The following is a 17051-nucleotide window of genomic DNA, read 5'->3' as shown; positions in this document are numbered from 1 at the left end:
GCGGTGAAGGATTGAGAAAAGACAGACAAGAGAATAAAAGCTGGGTCTGGGTGGGGCGCTGTCCTCTCTGATGGAGAGCTAGCCACAGCCTGTAAGCCGTCTCTTTATTTTATAGCCAGGTGCCATGAGGCAAAGTAAGGGTATGGTTACAAGGTCGCCTGGGTTTTGAATCTACTCAATTACATGCACCTGAACTCTATCAAGCCCATGTCACTTAGGTACGTGGGGCCACGTGTTCGGACCACAGGTTCAAGCTTACAATGATAGCTGTTGGTTATCATTGTGCAGGAAGGGCTCTGCCCTCTAAACTGGGATTTGCACATGCCCATGAGAGGACTGTGCCCTCTCTTCAGTCCAAGGATTGAACCTGTCCAAACACTGTAGCCACACCCCACAAAGCCCTAAGAATGAAGAGCTTGGGAGAATGTTAGAGGGTTGGGCAATGAGAAAAACTGGTGAAATCACTTTCTCCGTGTCGTGTCCCAATCTTCTGATGTTCTATAATAATCTAGTCTCTTCTTTTTCTCTCTCCACTGTCTCCCCTCCACTGAAGTGACTAGGAAAACTAGACAAGATTAACCTGTAATGGACAAACTAGCTCCTTTGGGGCAGCCTTAGGTTTCATTAAAAAAGGCATAAACAGCCTAGTTGGCATGGCTCAGTGGTTGAGCATTGACCTATTAACCAGGAGGTCACAATTCGATTCCGGTTCAGGCCCATGCCTGGGTTGTGGGCTCCATCTCCAATAGAGGGTGTACAGGAGGTAGCGATCAATGATTCTCTCTCATCACTGATGTTTCTCTCTCTCCCTCTCCCCTCCTCTCTCTGAAAGAAATAAAAACATATTTTTTTTAAAAAAAGCATATATAGAGAAGAAAAAATTGCTCATAAAGTTTCATACATTGACAACTCAGGGGATACAATGAGAAAGCCAGTCAGATATGTTGTGATACCACTTTGCTTGTTTAACCGGATGATATTTCTTGAGAAACTTTCAAAAGGGCAGAGATTTTTGGCAAAATAATTTGGAACTGTAATTTGTAAGATTTATTTCTGCAAAACATAATAGAACTTTCTGTTGTTTCTCCTGATAAAGATAGATTTTAAATCATCTCTCTTCCTTGGCCTGAGAAGAACTTTTAACACATCTGTCTACCTGACATTTCAAATTTCTAATTTGCTTTGTGAGAAAAACAAAAACTCTTTCGACCTACCTCACTGAGCAAACTGTGTAGGAAGGAAGAAATCTGTCAGTTTCCATTTGGGGAAAGGATGGTGGATACCAATTAAATACACGTGGAAACCAAAAGGCACAGATAAAGGGAAGTAAAAGGTTGTAGAAAAGATTTAAAGACATTGGGAAGAGATGACAATAAAACTACCACCACCGATTTACGCTTCGAATTTATGCATTGGCCCGCTCTGGCTGATTATTTATCCATATGGGTGGCCTCACTTCCCAGCTGGCTTGTGAGTTCCTTTCAACTCCAGCACCTAGCGAAAAGCTTTTCTCCGCACCGACTGCCAAAAATCCTTGGCTGTCAACTCATCATAAAGAATAAAATGGAGGTTTTAAAGCATGCCAAGGACAAGCTATCCTCCTCTCCAGTTAGTGAAAGCCTGAACTAATTAGGGAATTGCCCACCAAGGGAAAGAGAAGAGAGGTGTTTTGACGGAGCTAAGGGAAGTAGTAGGGGATGATGATCTGCTCTGACATAGGAAGAAAGAAGAGGCTCTGGAATTCTGTGTATAGCAGGACCTGAAGAACATGGCCACATGTCCTCTGTTCTAGGTGGCAAGGTAGTGAGATATCTGTACACCTTCAAGGACACTACGCCTTCAAGGACACTGGCCAGTTAGCAGTACATTTTTTTTTTTTTTTTTTTTTTTTTTTTACCAATTGTCATTTGGATAAGCAAAAAGTATTTCATATCTCCCTGCCCTTAATGACTTCTTTTAACAAAATCTGATATGAGATGTCTTAGTGATGTTTCATTTTTCTTTAATCCTTTCTCTTGTTTTCCTGATCCTATCTTATCAACTATGCCCCGTTTTGGTGTTTCATGAGCTGTTCACTCAATATTAAATGGTGAAAGTAAGCAAATACACAAAAATAATAATTTCCCTAGGTGACCAATATCTTTCTAGCATCTCTTAAAGTAAATAATTATTCTGTTCTTTTTCATAAATACAAGCTATTTCAAACACGTCACTGAGAATTGAGGAACTTTATGTTTATTCCTTATTCCATACCATGCTTCTTTTTTCCAAACGATTTCACATCAGATCGTGTTTTAGCAACATTCAAGACCTTCTGAATTGTAATGTCTAGCAGCAAAAACTTCATCTCCACCCAAAGGAAACAGCTGTTATAAAACTTTCTCCATTCTTTAGGAGAGGGTGTACAGTGAAGAGCACACCTATCCATTCAACACTTCTTTCTTCCAGGTGCAAAGAATGCTGGGAATACGCTGGAGAACAAAGCAGGCACAATCCCTGGTCTCTTTATGAAGAGAAACATGAAATAAAAAATGGATAATAAGTACATAAATATACATACAAACGTACTTAAACTACATGGACTTTTTATCTGAATCTCTCTCTCTGTCAACTGTATGTCTTATCAAACTGTATGTCTACTAGTGTCCCTCCTGTTTTCTGATCACTAGATCCTGCTACAAGAGTGTCATTAGTTTATTTGTTCAGCATAAAACCTGGAAATGATGACATAATCAAGGGGGCTCTGAAGTATATACAGCGGGTAGGTGAAAGTAGGTCTACGGTTGTGTGTACATAAAACACAGAGTGTATTCTGTGGAGTTAACAAAGCTATTGCAATAATCATAAGCTGCATGATAACTGTAAAGCTACTTTTGCCCACCCCTGTATTATAGCACAGAGCCAGAGGTGGTCTTGCCCTGAGACAAGACAGTAAATCATCCTGCTTTTCTATCACATAAAAGTGAAGTCAGACACCTCCTGGGGCTCTGTTTTTATGTATACAACGGAAAACACATCTGGCAATAAGCAGCTGCATACTGAGTTGTTGCAGTAAAGAGGTCACCTTTGGAAAATCAACTGCAGTTGGTGTAATCACATAATTAAGCCTTTGAGAATCCTCTGTCTCTTCCAGGATCCATATAGCTGATGCCTAAATTAAACAGGTGAGTGAAATGGAGGGTGTGATTGCAGTCACTAGCCTTGCAATTGTCAAGTATTTGGTAGTTACACTTTTCTCTATGGCTCCCCTAGGAATGTGATATTGCTTTGGCTCACTACCTATTACTTTGCGAGGGAGGTTAAGGTCTAGGATTTGGAGGATTTATTTTGTGTTTTTTTTTTTTGTTTGTTTTGTTTTTTTGGAGGGGGAGGCAGTGGCTTTTCTGTTTTGAAAGCATTCATGAGTGTCAGGGAGTTGATAACAGTTACTGGATCTCTCTCTCTCTCTCTCTCTCTCTCTCTCTCTCTCTCTCTCTCTCTCTCTCTCTCTCAGTTCCTATCTCGGATAAAACTATTGATTCAGGGGAATGGGTTATGCAGAAACCACGGAAGTTTCTAGTGTAACAGACTCATGGTTCAGCACCGTATTTATTATCCAAGGCAACAGGTGAACGTCTCTGAACATCAACGTCCTCATCTGTCAAACGGGAATAATAATGATTCTCTGTGAGGAGTGAATCTCACCCAGGAAAACACTTGTACCTCCCAGAATGGAAATTTTTGAAAGTAGGTGATGAGGAATAAAGGTGGAACATTACTGAACGATAATAGCGGCGAAGGTTCATTGCCAGGGGCGCTGGTTCGGAGCTATCAAGAGACTGAGAGTGCTGGGGAGACATAGAACACAGCCAGGCCCCAACTTGGCAGCAGGAATGGCCCCTCCTTTCCAAGGGTCACCAAAAGGTCAGGTTCAGGTTCAGGTGTCACAATTGACCGGCCTCAAGTGGGCGCCCTTTTCCTATTGCACTGGAAAGCCTGGTGGGCAGAGGGAGGGTGGAGGTCTTATGTCTGGAAGGAAGTAACAAACAGTTCAGATACCAAGAACCAGATCACCAAGGGCAGGGCAGATGTCAAAGAACTATGCAAAATCCGCCTAAACCGGTTTGGCTCAGTCTGCTTGCAAATTGAAGGGTCCCAGGTTCCATCCCGGTCAAGGGCATGTACCTTGGTTTCGGGCACATCCCCAGCAGGGGGTGTGCAAGAGGCAGCTGGTCCATGATTCTCTCTCATGGATGTTTCTAACTCTCTATCCCTCTCTAAAAAACCAACAATATATATATATTTAAAAGACCCATGCAAAATCCTGCGGCATGAGGAGCCATAAGGGCCCCAAGGAAAGATTCCTACAATTTACAAGCTGTTTCCAGAGCCCCCTTCAGCCCTTTGCCGACCCCCGACCCCATATTGGGCTGCTGGAGGTCGCCCTTTCCTCCCAGTCATTCCAGGCATCCAAACAACTTTGAGTCAGTTTCGTGTCGGGGAGCTTCTACATCCCTTTCACCCAACTTTCCTCCGCTTTCTCTGCAGAGAACCGATGGACGGCGGGAGCCCGAGATCGGGTGCAGGTGCCGGCTTAGGATGCTCCGCTCCCCGCGGGGAGCGCAGAGCAGAGCGCGGCGGGCAGGGCGCGCTCGGGCCCCGGGCCCAGGGCGGGGGGCGGGAGGGGGCCGCTCTCCGCCGCAGCCCCGGCTTCCGCAGGAGCTATTTTTAGAGGCCGGCGCCCCCCTTCCTCCGGGGCCCCGGGATTGGGAGCCCGGGCCGGCGCCCCCCCGCCTGGCGGTGGTACGGTCCGCGGCGCCGGCACTGAGCATGTGTGCCCGGGCGGCGGGGCCGCGGCTGCGTCAGGCGGAGCCCATCGGAGCGCACCGAGCCGCGCCGCCCAGCCCCGCCGAGAGGGGCGCACTCGCAGCCGCCGCCGCTCCCCGCTCATCGCTCCCCGCAGCCCCCTCCCGGCGACCCGCAAGTAAGTTTGTGGGGCGGTTGGATGGACGGTGGGGCCGGGGTGGGGCGCCCCGGGGGAGCCCGGGCCGGCAGGCGGGGGGCGCGGCTGGCGCCCCTGAGAGCCGGCGGGCTGCTGTCCCCGGTGCCCGGCGCCCGGGCGAGCGTCTCGGGGTGCCGGAGCGGAGGGGACCCCCGGAGGGAAGGACCCCGGGGCTGGAGAGGGGCTGGGCGGGCCGGGAGGGGGGCTGGTGCGGGCTGGGAAGGCCGGGCTGGGGATGCGGGCGCCTTGGGGAGCCCAGCCGCCGCGGAGGGGAAGCGGGGTGTCCCTCCCGGGGTAGGATGGGAGGGAGCGGCTGAGGATGCGGTATGTGGCCCGGGAGAGGGTGGGTGAGCGCGTCTTGGCCCCGGGACGGCGGCGGCGGGACGATGGGTGGGAAGCGGGGCGCGTGGAAAGCGGATTGGAACTAGAGCGGGGTCGCCGCCGGTAGAAGGTGTTAGTGAGGCTCCAGGGAACCAGTGGACCTGGTTCCCTGATCATTCAGAGAAGCAATGCCAGGTCAGGACGATCTAAGGATGGAGAGGGGCAGCCTTGAATGGAGGTGTGTGTGTGTGGGGGGGGGGGGCGGGGGGGGGGAGAGGACGCGAGGCCACACGCTGGGGACCGGCTGGAGGGAGGATGGATCCAGAAAGTGGCCTGGGAAGGGCCAGGCCGGCAGGAAAATCGCCCAGGGATTTGAGTGGAGGGAGGAGGAAGCGGTGCGGGGATACGAAGGAATTACCGGGCTGCTGCTGGTGGGGTCGAGAGGCTCAGGAAAGGGTTGGAGGCTCCGTGCGCCCCCTTCCCTCCCCTGACTTAGTAGCAGTTCTCTGGGGTCCACTTGCACCCCAGGCCCTTCCTCCGTCTCCTACCTGGCCGGCCCGCCGGAGGCTCCTCCTCGTGGAGCCTGGAGGAGGTTTGGGCTGCCCTGGGTGCTGGGAAAGGCAGTCAGTGACAGGGGAGCTGCCTTCAGGGTTCAGGGGTTCGCGGCACCCGCTGGTTGCAATGTGGGGGTCTGAATGTGTGTGCTGGGTGTGTGTGTTGGGGGGGGGGGGGTGGTGGCGGTTCTAGGTCCCGGGGATCTGGGGTCCCGGTGTTTTGGGGCGGGGAAGTCAGGCAGAGAAGTCTGCAGCATGCCCCTGGCAGGGGGGCGTGCGAGTGTGCAAGGCGCGTGTGTGCGCATCGCCCGCCCGGGGTCGCCTTGATGCTGCTGCAGTCTGTGTCTGGGACCGGATCACCGGCGCCCGGGATGGGGAGGGCAAGGGGGGGAGATTAAGGGAAACGTGCCTTCCTGCCTGTCTCCTACCTCCTTTCCCCTGGGTCACAGTTTTTGATCCTCCAATGATGCTCGTCTCTAACCTTCCCCTGGCCCTTGCACCCCCCAGACCTGACGCTGGTCTTGTCCTCTCCTCGGAGTCGGCCGTCCCTCCACTGCGGGGGGAGGTGGGAGACCCAGCGGTCAGAGGGGCTCCGGAATCCCAGGATCCTTCCCTGGGGCCTCGCTCCGGAGGGAGGTCCGCAGTTCCCTCTGCTGCCCCTGCAGGTGATGCGGGGATGGTGCCCCGCGGATTGGGGAAGAGCGAGGGCTCCAAAGGCCAGTGGGAAGGAGAGAGAGGCTGGCAGGAGTAACCAGCACTTACTGGTTGGGATGGGTGTGTGTGTGTGTGTGTGTGTGTGTGTGTGTGTGTGTGTGTGTGTGTGTGTGTTAAACCCTCCAAAGGCCAGTGGGAAGGAGAGAGAAGCTGGCAGGAGTAACCAGCAGGAGTAACCAGCACTTACTGGTTGGGATGGGTGTGTGTGTGTGTGTGTGTGTGTGTGTGTGTGTGTGTGTTAAACCCTCCAAAGGCCAGTGGGAAGGAGAGAGAAGCTGGCAGGAGTAACCAGCACTTACTGGTTGGGATGGATGTGTGTGTGTGTGTGTGTGTGTGTGTGTGTGTTAAACCCTACTCCCAGCTCCCCTGAGCTACACACACATATATAGGCAACTTGAAAAGACCGGATTAGTAGAATAAGCAAGCATCTAGTGCAGAAAGCTTTAGTAAAAAAAAAAACAAAAAACGGCCTCTTTGACTAGCAGCGATTGCACCCACCCTCTCCAGGAAGGAAAGGAGCTTCTAGGATTGGAAACTGGGGGAGGAGAGATGGGAGGAGTGGATGTTGCCACCAAGTCCCTGGCTTCTGGGAAATGAGGATGAAGGCAGCTCTGCAAACCTGTGCCATCTGTGGAGGGACTAAAAAAGGGGAAGTAAAGCTGTACCTACCTACTGACAGCTGGCATGGAAGAGGGCTCTGGGATTGTGAGGGTGCAACCATCAGAAATAGTTCTGGAGGCCGACACAAGTTTGGCTCAGTGGATAGAGTGTGGTCTGCGGATTGAAAGGTCCCAGGTTCTATTCCAGTCAAAGGCATGTACCTTGGTCGCGGGCACCTCCCCAGTAGGGAGTGTGCAGGAGGCAGCTGGTCGATGTTTCTCTTTCGTCGATGTTTCTAACTCTCTATCCCTCTCTCTTGCTCTCTGTAAAAAAATCAATAAAAAATATATATTTTTTAAAAGAAATAGTTTTGGAGGTCCAACATACATATTGTGGTGGGGGGCTCAGAGGAAGGGACTCTTAAAAACAGTGATGAGGACCTTGGTATGGGTTGTCTTGCAGAGTGATCACAGACACCCTCTCCGCCCCCTGGATGGACACAGTGGAAAAGACAGTACATGTGTAAGGACCAGGCATGTCCTCTTATTGCTCTAGGTGACATGGCTGGCCCGGGGTTTAGTACAGTAACTATTGGAATGTGCCTTTTGAAATATGTCCATGCTTCGGGACATCTATATGAGGAGAAGTTTGAACAAAAAGACATGTGCTGCCGTTTTCTGCTTCTATTACTGTTGTTTTTTTTTTCTATTGGTTATTATTAGTAATTGTGGTGAAGGTAAAATATTATTTTAGCCATTAATTCTGTTCGCTCCAGAGTGCTGTTCAAATAAAACCTACATAATCTTAAATTTTGCCTATTTTTGTTTGTTTGTTTGTTTGTTTGTTTGCTGGTCAAGGAGGAGGGATTGTTGGGAAGACTGATTAGGGTGTCAAGTAAAGGCAGAATTTAGGCACCTGAAGTGCTTTTCAGCCTGTGGAGGTGAAGGTTTTATTTATAGAATGCTAAATTGAATGTGACCCGAGAAAACCCATTCCTCCTTATTCCTTCACCTCCACCGTTGGAAATGAAAGGGATTATGCCTCTAGTCCTCAGAAGCCTAATTTGGCACTAATTTTTCTAGAGGATTGTTCTAAACCCAGCTATTCCTTAGGAATAGTCAATGGAACCTTGGCTGCCCTAAGGTGAAGGCAATTTTTTTTTTTAAAGGTGGTGAAATGGCTTGATGAGACAGAATAAGGGAAAAAAATGTTAGTCTACGTGGAATAAAAGACCTCACTTTTTCTTACCTTGGGGCATCTTATTGATAGCTTAGAAAATGGTTCTCAATTGGTCAATTTTGCTCCCCAGGGGGCACCGGCAGTGTCTGGAGATGGTTTCTTATTGTCACACGTTGGCAAGAGGGGTGCTCTGGCAGTCAGTGGGCAGAGGCCAGGGATGTTGCCAACATTCTACAAGGCACCTGGTGATCATTCATAACAATAACAACAAAAAAATGGCCTGATCCCAAAAGTCAATAGTATTGATGTTGAGAAACCCTGGCTTAGAACACGATATGATTAGATTTAAAAGCCACTCCTGCCAAAACTGGTTTGGCTCAGTGGGTAGAGTGTCGGCCTGCGGACCGAAAGGTCCCGGGTTTGATTCTGGTCAAGGGCAAATACCTTGGTTTCGGGCACATCCCCAGGAAGGAGTGTACAGGAGGCAGCTGATCGATGTTTCTCTCTCATTGATGTTTCTAACTCTCTATCCCTCTGCCTTCTTCTCTGTAAAAAAATCAATAAAATATATTTTGAAAATTAATAAATAAATAAAAGCCACTCCTGTTAGGATGCTTTCAAATATTCCCATATATTTGAACAATATATGGGAGTAGTTAATATTAAGGATACTTTCTTTGCAAAATATCCCCATCTTAAAAAAAAAAAAACACTTGTCTTAAAGAAATTAAAAATGCTTCCTGTTAATAGCCTTCAAAAAAGATTCCTAAAATAAGTCCAGAATGTCTAAAATGACAGGTCATATAGTAAGTATGTGAGCTGAATAAACATGTTTGATAAAAACAAAACTCTTCAGCTACCATATTTTTCACTGAATTGGTTTGGCTTTTGTCTTTTGAAATACGTAGTTTTAATGTTTAAAATTACAATTTAACTAAAATTACAACCAATAAGTTCTTCATGTAGTGAGAGATTGTAGAGCATCAGAGACTGTTGAATATTTATTAGAAGCCTCATGAAATGTTCCAAATGAAACCTTCTATTTGTAGACATCTATACAGGAAGGTCAGAATCCCATATAATTTTCATGTATTCAGTTTCAATTTTAAATCAACAGCATCACACGTATTGAGAAATAAACCTTTCTAGCATGTAGCATATTACTCTACCTAGAGAGAATGAACAATAATGGCTCCCAGCTTTAAATGTAATAAGATCAGGGAAGTGTTCTCAGATCGATTGTATGCAGGAACTCAGAACCCTTGGAGGTAAAGCTTTGTCATCATCACACCGGGGCCTAGAGGCACTAAAGAGGATAGGTCAGTGTTTCTACACTCTCCTCCCGGCCCCTCCCATCTTCTTTGTTGATTGGTTGGTTTCAGAGTTCATTCTGCAGGGATCATCATTAAGGCTGCTTCCTTCCTTTCTTGTTCTAATAAACACTCCCTCCATCCTTGGCCATTATCATCCTTCAGTCCCCCAGGAATTCCTGTAGCGGAGGAGCCTTTATACTCCTGCCATGCCCCTTGGGCACCCAGTAACCCCTCCTCTTCTCCTGTGTGTGCAAACACCAACAGCTCCATTCTGTTTCCCAGGGGAACAGAGACCTGTGGCGGTGGGAGAGCCCTTGTTTTCCACAGAGGTCACCTCAGTTTCTCTGCTGGCATCTTGGAGTTGCTTTGTTCAGTTGCCCATTGTTGCTGCTGGGAAGGCTTTGTCTTTCCCAAGGGAACAGTGGAAGAGCTGAGGAAAACAGCTTCCGCTTGAGCAACACTGGTGTGGATAGAGTGCTGCTCATCGTTGGACTGTGTGAAAGCTCAAAAAGATGATGAAACCAAGGAGAATCAGAGTTTTATAGCTTCAACAAGCATTTGGGTTCTGTTCTAGGCATTGGGACTCTTGCATTTGCAAGGCTGAGCTGCCTTGTGCATTGCAACCAGTTTGCAAAACTCAGGGAAGGCCTGCGTGGCAGCCTTGCAAACTCAACAAACCTAAAGTAATCACAGAGGATCATCTGCAATTAAAAACCTTTAGAATCAGACAAATTTGAATTCAAATCTCTATTTTTTAGTTAGTAGCTGTGAAATTGGAGCGAATTACTAGGCTTTCCAACTTGTCCTATCTTTTGAGGATCACACACACCAGATTATGGGTGTGACTCTTGTGATGCTTAAGTGAGCTATGGGTGTAAAGACCTTAGCATGATGCCTGGTTCCCTTATTTGTCCTTGTCCACTCCTACCATGCTTCAGTTGTGCCTTTAAAAGTGATCATTCCCATGTGAAAGCAGGCTCACTGTCAAGAATCAGAAAATCGGATTTCCGGTGGCTTCAGTTAGAAAACACGAGAGAGCCTTCATGACTGTAACTGAGGAGAGGAGGGACCTGATTGAGGGCTTCATGACTGTAACTGGCTCCTGGTAGGACCTGATTGAGGGCTCAGACCATGTGACCAGGTCCTCGTTTTCCCACTACCCTTCCTTGACTCCACTTGTTCGCTCCATTCTTGAGGGGCTCTTTCCTGGGGGTTCTGAGATGGCTGCCTGAGTCCTTATAGGGCTTCACATTCCAAGCTTCCCGTGTCAAGAAGAGGGAACCTTCCCATTGCTCTTGCAGAGGAAGCTGATCTTTGCAGGGATCCCAGCAAAGCTGCCCTCACATCTCACCGGCTCTAATCAGGCAAAGAGCCGGTCCTTTCCATCACAGCGGCCAGAGGACAGTGCATACTTATTGGGAGGTGTGTTTTCCTATGGAAAGGTGGGAGGCGGTTTTTGAGGACGGGGGAGGGGGGGGGATTGTAGGTCTGATGGGCCGGTAAACAATAGAGGGGCCACCACCGCTGGCACTTGTCCCCCATCCCAAATGTTGCAGCCGTGGTTTTCTTTTATTTGAGTCCTGGGTAACGGGTAGAGAATTCTTTCTTCTCTATTACCGAATGTTTCTTTCTAGGGATGTATCTAAATTCTCACGATCAAATTAAACCAATGCACATTAGCTCTCTTCCTACAGTATACATCTTTAGACTGGCCTTAGATAGACAGTAGGGCTCAAGTTTTGTTACCGTAATTTTTGTTGTTGTTGTGGTTAAAGGAACAAATGACTACATTTTCTTACATTGAGTACTTGGTTGTAGGATTGCAATTTTTTGTAAAATGTCAGAAGTAGCTGTCAATGTGTAATTTATTGTCTACATCCTTGGATCATGAATGAACTTGCTGGCCTCTGGCTTTCCATCCACAGACCAAATTGTAATAGTCATAAAGGCTACTAATATTTATGCAACAAACAATTCTTTAGTGTTTGAGAACTGCTAAACATGCACAAAATATTCCAGAAAAGTGAATTGGTTAAATCTTTATTCAAAAATTCTGCAATCCTGATTGGGGCTATTGTCACAGCAGTCTCTTAAATGCAGTTGTTTCCTAAGATATGATGAGATCTTACATGGTGAATTAATATATTAATGGATGAAAGATTTTTCTTCTCATCTATTTTGAACTCTGTATAGATCACAGTGACAGGCTGTCGCAAACACATATCACCCATTTAGCAGAAGAATGTTAACAGCCATGATAAATAGCTTTGAGCAAAAACTATGTTCTTCTGTCTTTATTCATCTAAATCATTTAGTATATAAATACATGTAAGTGCCAGATTTTAAAATGTTTCAGGATAAGAAAATGAAGTCACATATCCTTGCATTTTTAAAGCTCACTTTCAGGTATTCTAAAATATCATCTACTTGTGGTGAGTGAGTTGATTCAGTATAGCTGTTGGTTTCCCCATAGTTTCCAACATAAGGGAAAATACATTCTAGCACAGGAAGGTTAAAAGGGAAAAACTATAGCAATCAGTGTGGCATTCGTTACCTGTTAGATCTATTTAGAGCTTAAATTGGTAAGAGAGCCAAGGAGATTTAAAGGTGCCTTTTATGCCAATGAAATGCCATTGCAGTGAGTCCTTCACTCAGTATCACCATATTTTAAAATTTCAAATGAGTAATCATATTGATTAGTGTTCAACAGAGGAAAAGTACGATACTGTTTTTAATAATCAGAACTATAAAATGAATAAGCAAGAGGGGAAAAGAACCATTTTGGCACTATGGAAATGCTCAGCAATTTTTAGAAAAATTTTTAGAAGCAGGGGTGGGATGGGGGGGGGGGTGGAGATACATCTATCAGCTGCCTGCCTCCCACGTGCTCCCTGACCCAAGATGGAACCTGCAGCTTGGATATGTGCCCCAAACGGGAGTGGAACAGGGGGATGATTCTCCAGCACCTGAGGCACATCAGCCATGGCTAAGGAGGTATTTTAACGGAGCCTTATAGGCACGGCTACTGATTATGCTCTCTATTAAGAGTTTTGTGTTTTGGTGCCAGGCACACATCGTGTTTCTCATGAAATATTATGGGAAAAAGCTTTCTTTGGCTATTGCAGTTATCAGAGTCCCATAACTGAATCAAATAGAAACGGATTCTGGTTAATGTAAGCAAAAAGGAATTCATTGGAATTGAAGGAAGTGCTGAAGAGTAAGACCTTGGAAATGATAATACGCTGCTGGGATGAATCAGCTCTAATGTTTTCCATCATTGTGCCACTGTGCCCAAGACTTAGAGCTGAGAGAGAGGGGGGAAAAGAGGAAGGGAGGGAGGGAAGGAAGGAAAGAAGGAAGGAGTGAAGGAGTGCATTTGGGGAAGAACTGGGCATCTTGACTGACAGCCCCATACCTTGTTTAATGAGCCCAGGAATTACCCCAAGGCATAATCTATCACCTATGCTATCAGAAGGAAAGAGATACTGGGCAGGCTCACTCAACTAACGCCCACTACCTACATTCAGGATGGTGAAACTTGCTTCAACAATGATTAATTACTAGAAAGATAAATGGAAAAAGAAAAGAAAAACTGATTGTATTATCTAAACAGTATGTTTAAGGAAGACAAAAATATTGTGTTAGTCTCCTAGGACTGCCCTAACCAATTATCGCAAATTGGGTGGCTTGCCACAGCAAGTTTATTCTCAGTTCTGGAGGCAGTAAATGAGAATACTCACTCCACAGCTCAGGCTTCCTGGACCAAGCCATGGGCACTGAATGAAACTTACTACTGAGAGTCCAAGAAAGGAGACTCAAAGGGGAGAATTTCTTCCATGCTCTTTTCTTTGCTCCTGGTACTGCTAGTTAGTAATCCTGGTGTCCCTTGGTTTGTAGCTGCATGTCTGTCTCCATCATCACATAGTGTTCATCCTCCCCGCCCCTCGTGACTCTGACTTCTACCAAGGATGCCAGTCATATTGGATGAAGGTTCATAGCACTTAAGATTGAGAAGAGTCTCAGAGAACTCAAACATTTATACCGGCTGTATTCACAATTGCCAAAACTTGGAAATAACCCAGATGCCCATCATTTGGAGAATGGATAAACAAATTGTGGTAGTATTCCATAGAGTAGAATTCGACTTGGCAGCAAAAAGGTATAAAAGGAAAGTTGCTGAACTCACCACTGTGCCAACGATCCCTGAGAATAACCATCAGGGAGGGAGCCATGAATATTTCATGAGAAGCATGGCACTTTAGAAAATGCAAAGGCTTAGAAGGAGATCAAGATGATTATGTAGAAAGCAGGAGTAGCTTTGAAGGGTTGGTTGTTAGGAGAGGAGGCATCTAGAGACCATATATTTCTGGTCAAGAAAAGACTCCTACACGCTATCTAGTTCCATTATGACACGTAAGCTACTATTGATTTATAAAGTGTTCTATTTATATAACTCAAAGTCTACAAATACCTCCGCAGTTTTTCCCCTACCCTAAATGCATGTCAGATTGAACATGTATTCTTCAAGGTTAAAGGATCTTTAGAATTCTTTTAAAATCGTTCAAGCACAGGGTGTGTGTGTGTGTGTGTGTGTGTGTGTGTGTGTGTTTATCTGTTGGTTGTGGATATGGATAGAATCCATCCAACTTGGATAGAGAAAATGACATCTTCATTGTTACTAACCTCATTCAGATCTAGCGCCCTCCGTATTCAGGGGTGTGGGCCACCAACCACAGGAGCACAATCATCGCATGACTTTGATACCAGTAAGTCACAGAAACATCGTATCACATTACAGTTGTTTGCAGATATTAAAAAAAAAATCACTTGTGTTTATCTCTACCTTGAAAGTTTGATGGTTATTAGACCTGCTGTTCCATATTTTTTTATTTAAAGTATTAGTAAAGAAACACACATGCCATGCCACAAATTCATCCATTTAAAATTTGATAACTGGGTTGCATTATGTTTAGTTTTCTTTGCAATCCTATGTATCTCTCTTAGGAGAGGTCATAGGCTTGAACAGACTCCCAGAGAGATTCGTAACATGAAAAAAGTCTAAGAACGTACCTCCTTTCTTGGACTCTCAGTAGTAAGTTTCATTCAGTGCCCATGGCTTGGTCCAGGAAGCCTGAGCTGTGGAGTGAGTATTCTCATTTACTGCACTTGTGCTTGATCTGCCAGCTGCCATTCGTAGGAAATGTTGGTTCTAGCAGGTTTCATGCCAACTGGTGAGAGCAGTGGGCACTCCTGAGAATCTGTACATTCTGTGGCTAAGAGGCCTCTCCTATAATGGAGCTGGTGCCACCCTAGAAGCAAGGTCGCACCCCTCCGCCCCTTCTCCTTGTGATGCATTTTAACCTTGCCCTTTCTTGGCCTAGGTTTTAGTGTAGCAACCTACATCAATGTCTCCGGACCTCTGCACCCTTGGTGGGGAGACAGAGACCATCTGGTGGGGCCCACTGTGTGTTTGTGAGGACATGAAGGACGAGCGATGTCAGGCTTCTTCGGAGCCAGAGGTCAGGGGTCAGGGCTATTCTTTTTCCAACTTTGATTTGGTTTCCTGGCAGGCGGGGTGTGATTTCAGTGAACACACCTCCCTTGCCAGGATCTCTATAATATTTTATTATCTTTAAGTCATATTTATTCTAAATGATACCATGCTGGAGCACACTGGGAGACTGAAAGCCAGCAGTGATAGTGGTTTAACGGGGATCCACCTGGACCCTTGAGAATGGGAGAATTGCTTCCCCAGGTAGTATCCTATATAATAAAACCCTAATATGCAAATCGACTGAATGGTGGAATGACCAGTTGCTATGATGCGCACTGACCACCAGGGGGCAGACGCTCAAGCAGGAGCTGCCCTGTGGTGGTCAGTGCGCTACCACAGGAGGAGCACCGCTCAGCCTGAAGCCGAATTCATGGCTGGTGAGCACAGCGGCCCTGGTGGGAACCTCTCCTGCCTCCACAGTAGTGCTGAGGATTGATCCGGCACCCCCAGTCAGTCTGGCCCCATCAGCCCCAATTGGGGTGGGCTGGCCAGACCTTACCTGTCCATGAATTTGTATACCAGGCCTCTATTTATTGTATAATTAGGTAGAGAATGATTCGGTGATACGTTTTCTAAATATTTCAGGGTAGCACATTTCATTTTTGACAACTTTGATGGCAAGTTTTGCTCCTTGGGGATAAAATCTGCTCTTGCTTAGTCTCTGTCGTTGACTAGGACTGGTCTGTAAAACCTCACAATTATCTATGAATGTCCTGAAGTTACTCAAATGCTCTTACTGTGACTTTCCTGACGTGTCTAGGAATGCAGATCACAGAGAAATCTTCCAAGTCAAAATATATCTTGGCAAAAATAAACTTACTAGGAAGCATTAGTTTTAGGCTGCGTGGAACATTTTTCTAACAAATGTTTGGGATCCGAGAATGTGTCAGGCTAAACTGGGGATGTAATAAGGGGAAAAGCAGACATGATCCTTGTTCTTCTGGGTGTCGAGGGTAGGGTGCTAGTTAGAGTACCAGGAAGATGCTCTGAAGACCAGGCAGGTGGGGTTGGAGGCTGAGGCTGAGGCTGAGAAAGGAGGGGTCTCTTGGTTGAGTGCTCCATGAGGCTGGCATTGGGGGCAGGAGTCAAGGGGTGTGTGGAAACAGGTTGGCACATAAGAGGAAATGAAAGATGGTCAATGTGGCCGGGGCAAGGGTGAGGGTGGGATCAAATGGAGGTGGAAAGATAAGCCAGCATCAGACAATGAAGCATCTTCTTGACCAGGCGGAGCATTTTGATCTTGGAAGCAATAGGTGGCATACTCAACTATCCTTTATTGATAGAGAGATAACTCCCCTTGACACCCCTAAGAGAATAGATAACATTAAGCAAAAGCAGGATGGGTAGCAACTTGGAAAAAAAAAATGTCTGCCTTTTGAACACAGTGGACATGATGCATATACTCAATACATAGACATAATTACACATACTCCTCCCTCACCTCTGGGTAACAGGCTGATCAGCAGAAAGGGGGTAGAGGGATCTGAAGATGTGACCTGGGTACTTGTGGGTGAGTTGAAGCCTCTGTTGCCCTGAGCCAGGGAGAGTTTGTAAGAGACAAAACAATGGGCTAACTTTCCCTTCCTGTTGCCATCCCCTTTAAATAGCATTGCATCTTGTAAACTGCATTTTGAGGTAGTAGATTCCTGTTTTTTCTCATATACAGAAATGAGGGACTCCGTGCCGCTATGTGTTACCAAAGCAGACATAAATTGTAGCTGGCAGGTTCCTAGTTCCAGCCTCGCTATGTGAAATCCATGGCTACGTTCATTGGCTATGCATTTGCTTTTAGCACGAGGCATTCTAGAGTCTATTGTTCAACAAGTAAGATATCA

At 46.4% G+C, this 17051-nt stretch overlaps 1 protein-coding gene across 3 annotated transcripts in view; it reads left to right on the top strand.

Annotated features, from left to right (window-relative positions):
- Positions 1 to 4813: 4813 nt before the first annotated feature.
- The window catches only part of OXR1 (oxidation resistance 1), a 267440-nt gene continuing 255202 nt past the window's right edge, over positions 4814 to 17051 (top strand). For 2 of the 3 annotated variants that reach the window (XM_084864410.1, XM_084864407.1), the window contains exon 1: positions 4814 to 4963. The gene's annotated coding sequence lies outside the window, so the exon portion shown is untranslated. The remainder of the gene's footprint in view (positions 4964 to 17051) is intronic. The other variant, XM_084864408.1, reaches the window with a different exon arrangement.

This window comes from Pipistrellus hanaki (genome assembly GCF_964339955.1).
Source record: "Pipistrellus hanaki genome assembly, chromosome: 17".
Lineage (NCBI taxonomy): Eukaryota > Metazoa > Chordata > Mammalia > Chiroptera > Vespertilionidae > Pipistrellus > Pipistrellus hanaki.
The sequence above is the reverse complement of the archived record's forward strand: the minus strand, read 5'-3'. Positions and strand labels throughout refer to the sequence as shown.